The sequence below is a fragment of the Hyposmocoma kahamanoa genome, unplaced genomic scaffold, assembly GCF_003589595.1.
Source record: "Hyposmocoma kahamanoa isolate Upper Pololo Valley unplaced genomic scaffold, ASM358959v1 100021, whole genome shotgun sequence".
NCBI classification, from domain to species: domain Eukaryota; kingdom Metazoa; phylum Arthropoda; class Insecta; order Lepidoptera; family Cosmopterigidae; genus Hyposmocoma; species Hyposmocoma kahamanoa.
Window position 1 is genome coordinate 19,316,571 of NW_020653200.1, and position 16,573 is coordinate 19,333,143.

The 16,573-nt window shown below is 36.3% G+C and overlaps 1 long non-coding RNA gene across 3 annotated transcripts in view; it reads left to right on the plus strand.

Moving 5' to 3' along the window:
- The first annotated feature begins 345 nt into the window (after positions 1 to 345).
- LOC113228338 overlaps positions 346 to 16,573 on the plus strand; it is a 55,215-nt gene continuing 38,987 nt past the window's right edge. For 2 of the 3 annotated variants that reach the window (XR_003310298.1, XR_003310300.1), the window contains exons 1-2: positions 346 to 545; positions 15,593 to 15,667. This is a non-coding gene — a long non-coding RNA (uncharacterized LOC113228338). Of the gene's footprint in view, positions 546 to 15,592; positions 15,668 to 16,327; positions 16,418 to 16,573 lie in introns of all 3 variants that reach the window. The other variant, XR_003310299.1, reaches the window with a different exon arrangement.

Here is a 16,573-nt window from a genome sequence, read left to right on the forward strand (position 1 = left end):
TTGTCTCATCTGGGAATCGAATGAACCAAATGTGACTCCTGCTTCTCCTTTGTCAAGTATGTAATATCATTGCGCATTTTTCAAAAAATTTTTCTTGCGCCAGGTCACGCATGGCCTTTGTCCCATGGTGTTCGTTACATAGCAGAACTAATTTACAAAAGTATTAACATCGACAAATCTACAAGTGTCGGCCGGACTAAGCGAATTTGCTTCGATGACCGAGACCGAGGATCAGTGTTGTGAATTAAATTAGATTTTCTTGGACAAACCTTTTTCGTTGGCTTCGGTATGACCGCGAAAACAGTTGCCAACTTTGATTTATTGTTTGGTAAAGTCTGTCATTCCCAGTTACGTCATAATTTTTCCAGATAATTATTGAATGCGAGCCTTAAATTAAGTGTAAACTTAATTAATTTAGCTATGCAACAAATTTTTGTGTAACAGTCCTATTTTATTATTTTTTTTATTATTGTTAAGTGCTAAAATCCAATGTCGAATCTGCATTTTCGTGCACTGCCGGAACTCGACAGGGGAAGCTATATACAGTGAGTACTAGTTCTAATATTTTGATGTGTTCCACTTGTAGTAATACTCAGTCGATGTAGGTCCGAAAATACTACTATGGACCCGCAAAATTCAAATTCACATGTAATTTTTTACTATCATTGACTTCTTCTTGCGTGTCATCCATTACTAATAACGTGTTAGTAAAACCCGCCTGATAATAATAATAATAATAATAATAATAACGCACACACTCGACATAGCCCCGCACTAGGGAAACCCTGTGTCGCGGGTGCCATGGACACACAAATAGACAATTACAAATTACACCCAAACTCACGAGACAAATAAATGTAGGCCATACAAATATTTCTCCCGGCCCGGGAATCGAACCTGGGACCTCTGCATGGCAGTCCGGCATGGTAACCGTTCGGCCACGGAGGCAGTTCAGATTGCCGGCTGGAATAAAAAAAAATTAAAGCGGCATAATGGATGATGGCTTACTGCCTTCAAATGGCTTGAAAAGTTGAGTTTTTTTTATTTATATAATATTAAGTAACGGGACGAACCAGTTTCATATAATAGGTATTATATGAAACTTCCTCGGTTCGTTTTTTCCCGTATAGGTGACTACGAACATATACAATGCATTAACTTGTTTACTATTGTTACTTAGGATATTGAATACAAAACATATTTTAGAATCATAGATACCTACTGTAGTTGTATCTAATCACCTAGACAATCATGTCGCTGATGTTGTACCAAAATGCGAACATAAGCTTAATTGAAGGTAGGTTGGTCCAGATTTATTCCAGTCTTTGTCGTAGGCGGGCGCTTGCGCATTATTTGCCTTGGCTTCCGATTAAGGTAAACGTCAGCTTTGTTTATGCTGTTAATGGTTTATTTCTTCCAATTTGGATTTAATTGAGCAATATATTTTATTTGGGACCTAGTTACGTGCACCTACAATGCTTAGTATAATTTTTCCTGACCTTGAGCGTTTACAAAATTGTACTTACTAGGTTGCTCGAATTACCAACTTTGTGTATTGTAACCCTAAAAAGGGTCGCAGTTCCAGGTGGCTGCAGTGCGCCATTCCGATTACGACACTTCGTGGTGGTCTTGCAACAATCGTTCTGTTTTCTTTGATAATTCGCCTCGCTATTTGCGAGCAATCGCTGAAGGAACAACGGTGCTAAACAATAGAATTGTATCCTTTGAGTCACGCGTAAAATTAGTACTGTAAGATGGTAAAGGCCTTTCTAATGGTAGATGCCGGCGCCAGTTCGCGGTGGCAATGGTTTTATGTCTTATACCACATTGCAAGTGAGATTTGCTATTTGTATGATTATTGTCACGAAATAATTTTCGTACTATGGTGACGATGTTGCATGTAACAGAGTGCGAAAGGTTATTTTGAATTTTTTTTTTTTTTGAAACTATCATATTCATAATATACTACCAAACTACCACATCAATTATCTGGTCTCGAAGTAGAAACTGTACAATGATCACCGGAGCAACAAAAATAACTCCTGGGCACTATCGGCCTGGGCACAATACAAAACCTCCAATCAAAGCAAATTTAGAAAAGTTCGTCGGAAACAACCTATTAATTCACTCACTGTGCCATCGACGAGGTCGTCATAAATCTATACGTGATTCAAATATTAAAATATTTAGTGAATAATAAAACACAGCATCTCCATGCATGATCTCCATTCCCAACACATTGTGTTCTTGTAATTCGGTGGGCACTTAAAATGTGTAATGACTTACCCACTGTAAAAAAAACTTTTTAGAAATTGTATCTGTAGTGGTAAAGCCATAGAGCTTATGCCATATACTTTCAAATAGGATTAGGAGCTCTGGTTGTCATTATATCGTAAAGGGTGACAAGTAACAAGTAACAGGATAGCAGGACTCAGGTCTCATATTCCAGGAAGCCCTGCAGACTATCGTGTTGTCCTAATGCATTGCTGTCATATGACTTTGTACGCACACCAGGGATTGCCTAATCTTGTAATAAGATTAGAATGGCATTTGTTAAGGTGGTACGTACATCATAATTCTGATTACATACAGAAGCTTTGGTTTCGTATTATTTTACCCGTCTATTTTTGCTTTTTTAAATAATTTGGCCTAATTGATAAGTTTTGTTTATCTTAGGTTTGTCGCTGACTGTGTGTATATTATAATGTACTACTCACGACTCTAAAACTGAACTTCGACACACGCGACTCCGACAACATGTTACATCGACATGATTTTACTCAGACATTACGTTACTTCGACATTATTTTACTCAGACACTACGCTACTCCGACAACATGTTAGATCGACATAATTTTACTCAGATATTACGTTACTCCGACTTTATGTTACTACGACATTATTTTACTCAGACACTACGCTAGTCCGACAACATGTTACATCGACATGATTTTATTTAGATGCTACACTACATCGAGGATACACAGACGAGGTGTTTATTAAAAAAAATCTTTGTACTCTGATAAGAAAAATCATCATTACAAATCCATGTAGGAAATGATTTCTTATATCGATCACTATGACAAAAAAAGGACAACATTATGTAATCGGAAATTTATTTTATTTAAATACAGAGTTTTTTTCAAGACGGGACCATATGAGGAAATCCGAAACCATAGACGATACAACGGAACCATCTTAGGAACCATAAAGTCGTCTTTTTTTTTGAGAAAACAATTTTGGCATAGTCAATTTTTTGGTCAAGCGTGAATTGCCCATAAAAGCAAATAAAATTGATCAAAATAGTTTTTAGTGCCAATCGACTCAGAGTTATGACGGGATCATTTCATTGTATGGGACGAAGAAAATCGGGACAGCAGAAGTTCGTCAAATTTAATAAAATGTTATTGATTGTGAATGAAATTTTTTTTTTTTATTAAATTTGTCCAACTTTGCTGTCCCGATATTTTTCGTCGGGTCCAATGAAGTCATTCTTTTAAGAAACTGAGTCTATTAGCATTAAAAAAAACTTTGTCATTACAACTAAAATTGTCAATTTTATTTATTTTGTATGAAAAATATTTAATGGAATTTGATCAACTTCTGCTGCCCCGATTTTTTCTTACCATATAATGAAATGAGCCCTTCATAACTCTGAGTCGATCAACACTAAACAAAATTTTGATCAATTTTATTAATTATTATGGACAACCCACACTTGACTAAAAAAATATGCCGAAATTGATTTCATAAAAAAAAACTTTATGGTTTCTAAGACATTTTTTTTGTATATTCTATGGTTTCGGATTTCCCCAATTGTCCCATTAAAAAAACACTGTATAAAGTGAAACAAAAAAAAAAATTAAAAGTAAAATAAAATATCCTATTTCAAAAGTCCAATCCTTTATCCAAAATTGTGCTTCGAAAAGCAGTTTAAAATTTTCTTCCGTCCCGGAAATAATCATTTATGTGACATGTACATGAAATAGTGTAGTAAAAATTTATATTTTAATTTAATAGTTTTTTGTTACACTTTAATTAAATAACTAATAAAAGAATTTCGATTATATATTTTTTTTGGTTTTGTTATAGTGATCTATATATAATAAGAAACCATTTCCTAGATGGGTTTGTAATTATGATTTTTATTACCACAGTACAAAGATTTTTTTTAATAAACACCTCGTCTGTGTTGTCGATGTAGCGTAGTGTCTGAGTAAAATCATGTCGATGTAACATGTTGTCGGAGTAGCGTAGTGTCTGAGTAAAATATAGTCGAAGTAACATACATATTGTCGGAGTAACGTAATGTCTGAGTAAAATCATGTCGATGTAACATGTTGTCGGAGTCGCGCATGTCGACGTTCAGTTTTAGAGTCACTACTGACGTCATGGACTAGATAGAATCATCGAATCGTGTACAGTGGTTGTAACTTTTTTTTGACAAAATTAGAAAGGTATGTGGCATAATGAGTGTCACAAAATTTAAATTCGGTTTTAAGCTGTTGATGCAAATAAGATGTGATGATTCATTTATCTGATCTGAGTTTAATGGAACTATCACGTCTGACTATTAGGCGGCTTGGCGGTGTGGCGGTGAGGCGGTGTGGCGGCATGGTATGGCAGCTTGGTTAGGCGGAGGCGGGCGATGACAGTCACGCACGAGCTGCCCGCCTCCACAATGGAGGCACACCCTCACGGAAGCTGCACGCTATTACATGCTCCGCTACTCCACGCAACTGGTATTCGGGTTTGGTAAAATAAATTCAAATTGTCGGTTAACAAAAAGTTAAAGTTAAAAAGTTAAAAGCAAATACTGCATACTTTTCACATGATTCGAAAACATAACTGACCACGGTTCATTGCATCAAAAGTTTGTTGCAACGCTTCTTTGGTCATTTTTCAACATTTCGTATTGAAATATAAATGGTGTAATGAAAATGTATTTGTATAAAACTATCTAATTTGGTGAATGCATCCGGAGAGATTGTTTGCCTGCCTTTAGATTGTATGTTACTTGTCCCTTCAACGTCAGTACAATAGATATAAGTCAGATAGTGCCAATTGCTGTTCAATCGGGTTTGTTTGTTTTGAGCCAGGGAACTAATTAGGGTGATATAGAATAGATTATTTGACCGATTAAGAATGCGTTGTACAAATTGTTTAAATAGTAGTATAATATGAGTTAAATGTGTAATTTGGATTAGTTTCCTTTGGATAGACTTGACGCATTTCTCTTGAAAATTTGAGTAATAAAAGGACTTTAAATTGAAACTTAAATGTAATTGTAAAACTTAACTCCAAAAAAAAATTGAACCAATTAAATGGGTGCTTCCTACACTTATGGCATCACACACTTCTCATAACTATGGGAGAGCTAATCTTAATTAAGATGATAAATTATTATTAATTAACTACTCAGTTACTTTTGAGATAATGGGCAATTTATTTTACATAGAAAAGTAAAAGTAAACAAGAAAACTTTCAAAAACTATGTAAATTATCGTTAATATTAATGTGTAATCCATTAATTAGCTGTTTTTGTTTAATTCATTATAAAAAAATATATCTTCTGTGTACATCGCAGAAATCCAAATCAGGTACAAGTTTCATAACTTGCGTTGTCTAAAAGTATTGAATTATCTCTTCACTTTATTTTGTAATAAATTGCCACCGTTTATTGCTATAAAACCGATATTAAAAACTGTAACTTTCTCCTCAAAAATAAACCAAACGGAAACCGTTGTGCTAAGGTTTACACAGTGGTAATTTACTTATTATATTTGATGATAATAATATGCTGTTATTAAATGTGACCAATTTACTTTTGTAGAACTCTTCGGGTTATTATACACACATCAAAAAAAGTTTGCGATCACTTCGAAAAACTGAAATCTTTTTTGTTACTGTAGATTATATTATGATTTTTTCTTCTTTTTAGATTCTTTATTTAAAAATAAATTAGAACATAAAACAATGACCCCGTTCAATTGTTTTTTCATATAAAAAGGCTTTCAGTCCTAGCTTACGCTCATTCAGAAATCTGATTTAGTCAATTATAAGCGATTCAAGATATTTTTCGCGGAAAGTTGTGATTGAAAAAATGCCAAGAGGATTATCAGAGGTTTTACGAGCTAGAATAGTAACTTTGAGGGAAGAAGGATACACCACGAGAGTAATAGCACGCAGACTTGCTATATCCCAATCCTGTGTCGTGGCTACGTTGCAGAGGTATCACGGAATGGGGAATTTAGCTGACCAACCCCGCAGCGGTCGCCCAACTGTTTTGACAGCTGCCCAAAAGCGCTATATTAGATTGCTGGCAGCCCGTGATCCAACAAGCAACGCCACTAAAATAAAAGCAGAAGTCAGGGCCGCCTCTGGGCTTGAAGTTAGCACGCAGACCGTTCGCAATTGCTTGCACCAGGCTGGATTACGAGCACGGAGGTCTTGGCGAGCTCCGCTCAATTCCCGGCAACGTCAACAACGAAGATTGCAGTGGGTTAGACTTCGGCAAAATGAAGAAGGTGAGGACGAAAACATTTGGCAAAACTGTCTCTTCGTTGACGAATCCCGAATCAGCACTCATCCAGATAACCGACGTGTCCGTGTCTGGAGAAGACCAGACGACCGTGAAAGACAAAGAACTGCCACTGGAATAGTTCAGCAAGGCGGAAAATCGGAGTCCTTTTGGGGTGGCATTATGATTGGAGCTAGAACGCCTTTGATCCCGTATCGGGGCTTCATGACAGCAGACATGTACAAAGCAGTTGCTATTGATGATATCGTCAGACCATTCCGAGTAAACCATGGGCACCAATTTGTACTGGTCGATGATAATGCGCCCGCACATCGAGCTCAACGAGTCAATGCTGCTCTTCAAGAATACGATATCACACGATTAGACTGGCCTGCCGGCTCGCCCGACTTAAACCCAATAGAGCACGCGTGGGATGCTCTTAAACGAGCAGTATGGAACCGTGAGCCACGTCCCCAGACAGTTCCAGAGCTCAGGGAAGCCGCTATTGAAGAATGGGATAGGTTACCCCAGGAAATGCTGGATAACTTGATCCTCAGCATGCCCAGGAGGATCTTCGCATGTATTCGAGCCAGGGGAGGAGTTATTTTATATTGAATTCACACCTTTTAATAATAAATTGTTGTTTAAGTTTAATTAAACAGTCTTTTTCTTTCTATGAAATTTCTATCACTATTACATTATGATTAATGGCTCAATTTTTTAAAATAAATAATAAAAAATAGTTTTATATTTTAATTTCAAACAGGGTATTCCTATTTAAAGAAAGCATACAACATAGATTTTTTCTTGATAAAGTTAAATTTAAAGAATTATAGGAGCTTATGCTATTGATCGCAAACTTTTTTTGATGTGTGTATGTAATTTTGGAGATGGATGTGAGACGAGGAGGAGAGTGATGGCGCGGGGGATCTCGGTTGAATGACGGCGGCGAAACTATGCAGGGAAATGACCAAGTTTCACCTGCTATGAGCTATAATACGGCAACGGTTTCATGCTACTGACGACTATCGAATCGATAATCTACTCTTCGGCAATGGCAAAAAGGATTATTTATCCTTGATGAATGATTCCTTTGTGTAGAGACAAAGACAGGTACCCTATTTTTAATTCGTCTACAAGGAGTAACTCTTTTTTCGTGCGACATAAGCGCTCGCCGTTTTATATTCAAAATTACCTACATGTACATTATCATAAGTTAATATGGATTTGAAAATTTCACAATGCGCACATTTCTCTATAGCCGACGGTATGTAGTTGCTTCAAGCAGATTCCTTTTTCAAACCACTGCAAAGGCACATTTTCAATTTTATGCAATTCACGTTCCAGGACTATTGCATTTTGTTTGAATAAACGTAAAAAGTTAGCAAGAATTCACTCTTCTATATGTAGATATCTAGGTAATTAGTTATCCCAAGTAGATAACGGCACATATTTAGAAATAGTAAGATTTATGTAGTGGGTACGTGCGAGGTTGTTTGAACGGCAAACAAGCACAGAGAGGATATCGTCCCATCCCCGGTTGGCACGCGTCCCTATTTGCGGCAGAACCGATTTTGGTGCGATCGATAAAACAAATAATGTTGCCGTGATTGATGGTCGCTCGCTGCTATATTATTGAACGATTGTTGCACTGCCAATTGTTGCCAGTTTCATACTTTTTTGACCTGATTCACAAACCTACTTAACGATTTAGGACAACTCTATGTTGAAACTACGGAAAGATCCGAAATCCATAAAAAAGCCAGTACATACTCTATTGTGCATCAAATCATAAGAAAAGGTGTGACGTAATCGATATTTTTCCGGACACAACATGAACTGATGAAGTGAACTGTAAAAAATGGTATTACTACGTCTTGAGGAATCCGATAACGAAAATATTCTTAGAAAATCTACCTACTTGCGAAAGTTTTCAAGATCGTCGTTTTGAAAGTTGTATCGCGCTGTGATACATCAATAAGAACTAATTGATTACTTCCTTGTATTAATTGGATATTTCCTTCCCGTACAATTAAAAACTTGTTAATTGTGCAGAGCAAAAGTCAATTAAGCAACATATTTAGGGCTCGTTTTACAATTTTATTACGGCAGTTCATCATCTACTGAAAGTATCCCACTTTTATCGTTTCCTAGTTTTCTTTACTGACCAACTTGTTGTACTGTGTATTAAATGATACTTAATGTATTTCCAGCACCTTATTTTCGTATTATTTTTTGCATTTTTGTCATGTTCCCAGCATTAAAAAAAATTACGGTATTCGCAAGGTTTCTTTGATATTTCATCTTTTATATTAATTATATATAAAATAAAATAAAATAAAACCAGTTGTATTTGATACACAAAATACATAAATTTCAAACATGAAACAAAGAATGAATAATAAATAAATAAAAATTCAAGTTCAAATAAGAAAAGCATGACAAGAGGATCTACCACTCAGCATCTCAGGACTACGCTAATTACATAGCCCTCGCTGTTATTCTGCCAGTGGTAAACTGGAACACTTCCATTTAAATATGTATTTATTAACAAAAAATAGAAAAATCGAATAATTGTAGAATAATTGCACAAAAATATACAAAAACACAAACCACATCGTAAATATAAGAGCAATCTCAAAAAGTGATACAGCAAAGTAGGTATATGACGAGTCTTAATTTGTTGCCTTTGTGTTCTATGAGTTCAATTACACCAATTCAGTATAATTAATATGTAAGTATAAATTGAAGTAATTGAGCTGAAAATTCACCAGATGATAGCTACGGTAAATAATTTAGTGAATTTCCCTAAACCAATACAATATATATATATATATATATATAAGAATATGCGACAGGCTTTCCATTTGTAACTTAATCTTGTAACTTAATAGATGTCCAATAAATGATTATTATTATTATTATTATTAATATATGTGGTGAAATTATAGTTTTACGCCATTCTGTAGTCACAAGATGACTGTAAACAGCTTTCGTGACTGACAGCTAATTGCACTTACCTGCTGTATCCAACAGAACGCACTATTACACGTATTATTTATCATCTTAAAGTTTAGTTCATATATATTTTACATTTTATACTATTTTAAACATAATGTAAACGATATAAAGTACAATATCCAAAGAGATTTAAGTTTGTAGTAAGCGATTTAAGTTTGTGTTATGCTGTGTACGATTTTCACATTTCATTAGGCATCTATCATCTGTATCGATCTACCGTCTAAGCATATTCGTCGTTCAGGAAAATACTGCCACCTTACCTATTTCTATCATCAAGCAGTAATGTAAGTACTTATGCGTTTCGGTTTTGAAGGGTAAGGGCGCTGCGCTGGTGTAAATACAGGCACAAGGCACTTGTCAACTTAGTCTCAGGATGACAGGTGCAGTATCAATGTCCCTCAGATTTTTGCGATTGAAAGCTCTGTTTGGCTCTGCAACTGTTATGGATTGGCGTGTAGTTTACCATCAGACGCGCGACTTGTTCGCACACTAGATATTATAAAAAAAATGGGTTTCAGTTCAACAATCTGAGAAAAAGAAAAGCGATGGTTTTTTATTTCTTTTGAGATGTTACCTCCTTTAATAGATCTGACGAATGTGTATCAGTTTTATTTTATATTCAAATAAATCTAAAAAAATTGTATGCATATAATAAATATATTTGTTTATGATTTATAGATGTTTATTTAGGTATAAGTAAATTGCGAAATTCCAAATTCGTGAGTCGCATTTTGAAGTTATTGTTTTTGTAAACATCCATCATCATAACAATATGGAGAGCCTGTATTGACCCATGTCTATTACAAACTGTCGACATTCTCCAATATCAAATCTAATGTCGTTTATATGGTAGTAAATCAGGTCGTATACATTCAGACTTATTTATTAGTAATATCCCACTGGAAAGCAATAATGCTGTAACTCGAAAACTCAAGATTTCACTGGAGCCAAAACAAAAATTGCAAAAACGAAAAAAAAATCGTAACTCTGACACGGTTCGAGTTTTTTGTGCCATATTTAGCAAATGGGACTTCTTAACAAACTGGTCAAATGGTCCTACTTCTAATGACGATTTTGTGTGTTACGACAATTTGATTTTCAGATTCTAACCCCAAAGAATGTTGTAACTTTCAAGTTCACTTGTATGAAGGTGCGACTAATGCCGTCAATTTACGGTATTCCAAGAATGATGTAAATGAATTGGAGGTCCTTAACACATTTTTGGTCTGTAAATGTTAACTTCTTGAAAATGTACGAAAGCTGTAAGAGTATATTTTTTAAACCAAAGCAGGTAACATTAAAATGGTGTTAGTGTAAATCACATGTCGTTTACATGACTTTTAAAATGAAAAGATCACAGTGAGTACAATGAATCAAATTGAATTTTAATACAATAACACAATAAAACACATCGTTCTTAAAACTAATGAATTATAAATTCCTTAAAATTCCATAAAAGAATAATAATCAAGTAATCATGCTCTTAATCATTTGTTTCTATTTTCCGTTTCTATATTTTCTATTTTTATACCTTGTACCTACAAGGAAAAGGTTTATCTACATGTTAAAGATTTAAAATTATTACGTGTCAGTATAAATTCAGTAACAAGTGCACTAACTAGGCAATGAACTAAAATAGTAAAAATATAGAAACATTTAATTGTAATCATAATTTAAATTAAAACCAACATTTTCATCCATTAAGCCGAGATCAAAATAAAAAAAAATTAATTTAAATCTGAATAGTGTCGTAATTCTTTGTCATATTCCATGAACTGCAACCCGGTTGTACATCATCAATATTTTCGGGTGGTAACTGGTCAACTGAAGGTTAGGTCCGGGAACTGTAACCCGCTTCTGCATTATTGGTCTCTGAGAAAGTACGTATTTCTATGATCATTTCAGAAGGTATTTTGAATCAATTTTTCTCAGAGTTTCTAAATGTGGGCGTCACATTACAAAGTTTTGTAGAGACCAGGTGGCCATCCCCGGATGGGTGGTCTAGCGTCCCCGCAGTCTACAAACCGATTGTACTCTCGTGTGGCAGTGTGAGCTTGCTGCGTGGTTGGACACAACTAATGCCTCGTTCAACTACCTTCCTCCTGCCTATTCGCTTCTCCAATTGAAATAAATCATGAAACACAAGAAAAGGATAAAAGTTACACAGCGGTTGTACGTCCTCCCACTAAAAGTGCACCTCACCAACACCCGAAGTCTGCACTCAAATCTCGATTCGGTCCACCATCATCTTGAAACGGATAAACCGCAGCTACTGTTCCTCACCGAGACGCAGATCATATGTCCGACTGATACTGCGTACCTCAGCTACCCCGGGTATACTCCGGAGCATAGGTTTCTACCTCGTGCCGGAGTCTGTGTGTTACTTTCGTGATGACATCTGTGTTAAGAACCTTGAGGCACCTACTTTTTCTGTTTTTTGTCTGGTTGATACAAAAGTTACAGCGGAACTGAGGGCCGAAGAGGAAGAGCCACTTCTGGAGCACATTACTCGATGGCGGACAAACATCCGCCGGGTCGTGTTCCGGAAGTGTCTAAAGAGGCTAGAAGAGCCGAGATCTGGCCACTGGACCATCGGAGCGATTCGACCCGTTCTGGGAGAATGGGCGGATCGATCCTGGAGTCTCCTTCCACCTTGCGCAGGTCCTGCCAGGGCATGGCTGCTTTGGTAAATACCTGTGCAGGGTCGGACGAGAACCGGCGGCCTTATGCCATCATTGTGGTAGCGCCGAAGATACGGCGCAACACACACTGCAGGCATGTCTGGCTGCAGGCATGTCTGGCGTGGGTCCAGCTGTCATCCCTGACCGCAGTGGTAGTGGTAGGACACGACCTCTCCCTGCCAACCGTAGTTCGAGCTATGGTCGGTAGCGAGACAGCGTATAGTGCGCTGGCCTCTTTCTTCACTGATGTAATGTCGCGGAACGGGAGCGAGGGGAAGATCCTTCCTCTCGTCCTATGCGCCGCAAACGCTTGGGGCGCAGGTGGCGGGCTTATGTCCGCCTTTTTTTTTCTTTTTTTTGACGTGGGGTACTCTTTATGGATACCCCTGAGCAACTGCCGCCCTGAGAGTGAACCCTGGGAGTCCAAAACGGCAGCTTTTGTCACCCATTAGATAAGGGTTTACGGGTTGGTTGGTGTGCCAAGTATTCCCGGCATGCCACTAATGATGGAGGGTGAATAGTGATCCCCCAGAGGTGAGTCCGCGGTGGTGGAAAATCACAGACGAGGCCGTGGATCGTAAGCCCCGTGACTACAGCCTCGTCCCACACGGGGTGTGGGAATACCCAGGGGTGTTTAGTGGGTAAGAGTCTCACGAACGCGCCACCCCGTGATGCGGTGATATCCATGACGGATTTTCCCCAGGAAAAAAAGGAGTTACCCAAATAGTGTACTACTGTGTCTACCGCTCGCACAGTGGAGATTAAGAGACGACCAAGTTGTTTCGACATCTCAGCGAGACGTCTGATGAGGCTTAGCTCAGGTATCCAGCTGCGCAACTAGTCGTTCTGACTTTGATGGAACTTTAATGCACACCAACAAGAATGTTTGTTCCCATACCAAATGACCGATCATGCTGGGAGAGAGACGCGAAAACTTACGTTATCGGTAAGACTTTCCCAACTTGTCATTGGCGCCACAAGGGTCCCTGATATTGAGTCTTACACGGCTAATTGCTGGGACCTACTGATCCAGACCGATACTGTGGTTGTGGATGCACCATGTGGGTACCTCTGACCACTGTCTGGTTAAAACTGTATCCGTATACTCCCTACCCGCTCAGGGTCAGTGTCAGTGGTACGAGACAGGTGTGGCGACACAGGTTAGCAGATTGGAACGAAATGCGCCATTTTTTTTGCTTCATATCCCTGTCAGGCCTGCTTTATTTCAGAAGATTCGTCGAGCTGTGCTGATGCTGTAGTTGAGGTCGTGCGATTGGGCAAGGAATATTACATACCATACTTCGATGTACCCAATGGACCCCAAGCTCGTCCATGGTTTAACCCTGACTGTAATCGTGCTGAACCGCAAAAACAGTCTCGGAAGAATGCCTTTAGTAAAGCCGCCAAGAAGAGCAAAGACGTATTACGCAGGGCCGAATTCGACCATGTGCGCCGCATAGGGAGCAAGCTTGCCTCTTTTCCAACAGGCAACAAGTCCTTTTGGTCCCTGGCCAAAAGCGGTCGAAACAAACTTTAGTAGGCACTCATTACCACCTATTTTATTATTGTCTATTTTATTATTATTTAAACTTTATGATATGAATGCTTAACATATCTACAGTCATTTAAACTATTGGTAGTAACGATTATGACGTAATCTATGCTATTGGCTGTGCCAGGGTTCATGCTATCTAGAAATAAAATTTTGTGATGCATGAGTTTGCTGAATAAATGATGATGGTTACTGTTATGTGGAGTAAGAAAAAATTTCATACAAAGATGGAAATGCAATACAGGTATAAACATTTCTTGTGTTAATGCTGTAGACTTAGTGTATAATAATCATCTATACATTTTATGAACATACCTACATATCACAATAACTTTGAACTTAGTAGGATTTCTCTGTCGAATAAAATCATCGTGATCATGGTGATTGGAGTAAATTTCACAATAATTTAACTTTCTTACTTATTTAAGTAAGAAAAAAAGTTAACTGCCTCGTATTTACGAGTCCTACGTAGTTCATTAATTTCTGTCTCTTACGGTCTGAATAAATAAATAGGATTAAATATAATAAATAATAACATAAATTAAGCAAAAGAAATAATATATTCTGTAATAAGTCAAAAAATACTTTCTATTTTGCTATAAAAAAACTCGGACAACACACACAACTCTCTCACTGCTGCATGCGCATTGCGCAGTCTAAAGATTGCTGTAAGTCGCGATGTCATCAATCTAGGGAACGATAAAACGCCGTAAGGAGAAGTTTTGTACTTGTTAATATTTGTTGTCAAATATCGTAACACTCATTGCACTGTTAATGTAAATCACATTGTTCGTGCTTAACAACACCCACGTAAATGTGTAACTGATACAATTTTAATATTAGGGAATGTAAAAATGCTGTAACCAGAGGCAAAGAAAAATTTAATTACATGTTCTTGATGTAACACGCTTTCGCAAAAAAAACACCGGGTTTTAAGTGGCTTAAATCGTTTTAAAATTCCTTAATCAGAAAAAAGCGTTAAAAATTATGATATCCAGAGTTTAATTTTCATTTTAGAGACATGACACCCAGACCAATCGATGCAAAAAAAAGCATTTTCGAAGGTATTGCGGGTTACAGCATTAGCGTTTTTCAGTAACGATGTGAATTTATTCTGTCTAAAGGTACATTAAGGGCTAATTTGTGTTACATATCTACACATTTAGAGGGTTACGCACTTGACACGTATGTATTTATAGTAACATTTGATGTTTTCTTTTACTTGTAAAAAATGTATATGTTATTGAAAATTATAACTTAGGTAATTAAGGACGTCTTATAGTAATTATTATTTACCATTATAATTATTATATAACTATTGGCTTTATTTCACGTTCCTATAATAATACCGGATAATTATTTTAAAGTTTCGCAAATCAAAACTACAAACTCAAAATTTCACAAATAACCGCCAAGTAAAGGTAATTATAATTTACTACTAGCTGCTAAATTATGCCGATATTACCAGACCTATAAATTAATTATATGAATTGTTAATGGGTGAAAGTCGTACACTAACTTCAGTATAAAGTTTTGTTTACAACAATACTACTAATTAATTTCTCCTTACCTCTAGGTTTATCGTTATAAGTAAAATGAGACTACAGAAAATAAGCAATATCATTTGAATTCATATTTTGTATATAATTTTATTCCATTGTTCAATTATGCGTTACAAGTATTACTTTATTATTGCCAAATAAATATAAAATATTATTAAATAAATTGTATTGTAAAATATAATTTCTATTTCCAAAATAAACTTTTAATTATTAAAATTAATTATTTTTTAATACAAAAATTAATTATTTTTCGCAGGGCTGCATCGGTTGCGGCGGCGACATTACCAACCCGACAAAAAGCACCTCAAGATTTTTTAAACAATGTCATTAGGTAAGTAATTCATCAAATTTAATATTTTGGTTTTTGGACTTCTAAAAACCAAAATTTTAGTTACTTAGTTACTTAACTAGTTATAATACACTTTATAATGTAAAAGTTTAGAGCATTTAAGAACGAGTGACGCACTATGGGAAATTAAGGTCAGTTATGGACCAAAAATCAGTAACTGTTTTGTTTTTTTAGATACACCCAGGATACACCTTTCAATTTTTTATTATATGTAGTGGGAATTACGACGCTTTTAAACGCATATTCAGTTTTATTTAACTACCCGTAATTGATTGACAAAAAAATGTGCAAAATCATAAATCTCTCTCTCTGGTAAATAATACCCAACATTTATTTAAAAAAAATGGAAATGCCATGTCACTAAAATAAAAAAATAAAAATACTAGAGAAGAAAAAACATGAAAGCATATTTGCTATTATTTCGTATACCTGTTTTAGACTCTAGCCTCTCGCTTCTATCATGGCCTATTATTACTGTAATATAATATCTTTTTCAGAATCAGTGATGACTAGGTCCACGTTCAATAGACGTAACGTCTCCTCGTCAAACTCCTGTCGATTTTTAACATAAGGTTTTCGGTTACTGGTTATAACAATCAGAAGTACAAAGTAACGTGTGAAATACAACTTCATTTGTTGCAGATCCAGAGCACTTTCTTGCGTGGTGTAATCAAAATTTTTTGTAGTCTTTATTACGAGATTCTTGAGCGTCTTCTGAAAGCTGTCCGATAGGTAACACTGCAAAATGATTAATTATACCTTCTCCGTGAATTAATATTTTGTGTACCGAAGATGGCATATAATACCAATCATATTTACTGACGTATGTTCTTGTAATTTCCAAATAATATTCCCCAAATTTTCATAAATCTGTCATTATGCCAGACG